The following is a 2,666-nucleotide window of genomic DNA, read 5'->3' on the forward strand; positions in this document are numbered from 1 at the left end:
AGTCAAACATCAAACAATTTAAAGAATATGTAGGTGCAATTCCATTAGCTGGCAAACTTATGCTAATGTAAGTGGTGTAAGCATAGGTGGTTACACTCTAGCAGGTGTGAAATGGTTACAGGTGCCATAGTGATGGTAGCAAGTTGGGTTTTGACAAAAGAGAAATCTTCTCTTTCAAGGACCTACAAGACAGATTTATCTGATTACAAAGACAGCTTTATTTTCTTTTGCACTTGCAATGCCACTGTGAACCACATTCAAAAAGGGCTTTATACTGATGGAAGACAGAGTCATGCCGGCATAAGTCGCCATAAGGATTCAACCCTATGTCAGCAATCCCAAAAATGACATCAGATATTTGCCTCCCTCAGACCCAGCTCCCAGGTCTACAGCCCTTATGACACCACACAGATACACTAATGCAATTCCATTCCAAGATTCCATGGGATGTAGCCATGGAATTCAATTGACATCAAAGTGCTACAACTATGTGCTGTAAAGGGGCCTCAGTCTTTTCTATCCTTGCAGGGTTTATGGCCATGACCATCACTGACACATGACCCACCTGGGAGAATTGAAAGACTGCAGAATCTATGAAGAGTCAGCCAAAGATTCAAAATTGTGAGACAAGTAGGAATGAGTGAGTGTCACCAGGCATCTTCACTATTGAGGAGAAAGCATTCCAACTCTTATGAGCTCTTGTTGAATTCTAAAGCCCCAAAAAGCTCTTGGTTCGTGCAGAATTAGGAGGCAGGCAACCAAGGGGTTGCTTAAGGTTAGGCTGAGCCAAAATGGTCTCCTATAATTCTCAAGCCTGACTTTAAAACTGTCCTGAGAAATTTGGCCTCAAGTTATTGGTGAATGAAATAATACTGTTAGTTCATAAAAGAGTCTGGTGGACCTAGCAAAGGGAGAACAGAAGGAGTAAAGGGCAAGCTTATTGCTGTCTTAACAGTATTAATATAAGATTAACCGTGTTAACGTTTGACCAGAAGTAGTATCCAAATTACCATCCTACAACACCCAGGCTCCCTCAGATAAACCGGGGGGGGGGGGGGTGTCACATTCTCACGACTGTAGTCCAAAATAGTGTCACTTTTCCTGATATTCAACCACTGATCTTAGGCCACCTAGTGTGTTTATGCCCTAGGTAACACTTGGGCCAAGGATTTCTGATCTCTTGCATAGTCTGTTAGCCACAATGCTTCACTACAAGGGCATGAGCCACTTCCCTTCCCAGCAGTGATCCTTCCAAAACCTCAGGACAGAAGAATTTACAATAGGGACACATCCTGCCACTTCATGCAAATTAGTTGCCATAAAATGGAATGAGCCATAAACAATTTACTAGCCATCTATTCACTGCAAATCACTATATGAACTATTGCCCTAGCATGTGCATTATATTTTAAGAAAATACCAGTAGGCATGTATATACCACTTATATTGAGAGTACCAACATTCTTATTAATGTTACATGCTACAAAATGTTGAGAAAGCAATTAATAGTTAGTGCTTAACTGCTAATCTATCTGGTAAATCCATTTATAATAGATTTCCCACCAGAGGGAGACATCTGCACATACTTTCTGCACATAATATCTAGAATTCTACATCTGCACTATGCCTACAACCAGAATCCACTGCATTTCCCTTCAAACATCTATGCAATTATATATTTGTACAGCTGATGCTCTTTAGCCATGGAGTCAATCATCCAGTGTTTGGAAATATTTTTAAAAACAAATCCAAGAAGCAAACCTTGATTTTACCATTTTATTTAAAGGATACTGTAGAGATCTTACTTTGGAGATCTATATAATATATTCCACATCTATGTTATGTGATTTCAGCTTCTGAGTGAACTAGTGGTTTGAAGCCTGACGTGTCAAGCTTCCAGAAGGCCAGATGAGATGAAGGCAAAATCAGAGGCTTTAGGCTCAATAGCCAAAGAGAATGTCAGCAGAGACAATGTTCCAAAGAACTGACATCCCACAATTGCAAACATACAGATTTATTTATAGTACTGTGACAGCTATTGAAGATCACCTCACTGGCTCCTGGTTGGTCTGAAACAGTGCCGGCTAGGATTTATTTCCTTATAGGTCTAAGGCTCCATCCAACATTATATTGCTGGTTGGTCCCAGCCGTGGTGGGAAATTTTAATAAACCGTCATTGGATTATTTTGAAAATTTGTTTCCATTTATTGATCCTTCCAGGAGAGGGGCACGAGCAAAAAGGAATGTGGTGGGGTTGGAGATAATGGGCTGAAGTGAGTTTTGATATCCCAGCTCCAGTTAATACAATGGGTGACAGTCAGGTAAACAACCGATGCGCAGGATGTTGGCAATTTCAATGGGATTCCCAGGAGAGGATCTGATGTGGTGACAGAGATGAGGAAACATTCCCAGGAAAAAAACCAGATCATACCAGGAGAAAAGAGGAAAACAACCAGTGCTCTTCCCAGGGTATTATGAGGGGATTATGTTAACCAAGGTGTCACCATCCCCTGAGGACTGAGGTCTGTATGGTGTCTGTGCAACATTCCAGGGTGTTTAATGAAAATTACTCTGAAAACTAGAAATGAGGTTGATGTGGGCACCCTAATTCATCTCTATGGGGCCACGGACAATGGGGTTCATCATTTTGGAGTCTGGTTTACAAT

At 41.1% G+C, this 2,666-nt stretch overlaps 1 long non-coding RNA gene across 1 annotated transcript; it reads left to right on the forward strand.

Moving 5' to 3' along the window:
- Positions 1–355: 355 nt before the first annotated feature.
- LOC134296243 (uncharacterized) lies at positions 356–2,193 on the forward strand. Its single transcript, XR_010002865.1, has 2 exons — positions 356–640; positions 1,854–2,193. It is a non-coding gene; the product is annotated as an uncharacterized LOC134296243 (long non-coding RNA).
- The last annotated feature ends 473 nt before the right edge of the window (positions 2,194–2,666 follow it).

This window comes from Anolis carolinensis, chromosome 2 (genome assembly GCF_035594765.1).
Source record: "Anolis carolinensis isolate JA03-04 chromosome 2, rAnoCar3.1.pri, whole genome shotgun sequence".
NCBI lineage: Eukaryota > Metazoa > Chordata > Lepidosauria > Squamata > Dactyloidae > Anolis > Anolis carolinensis.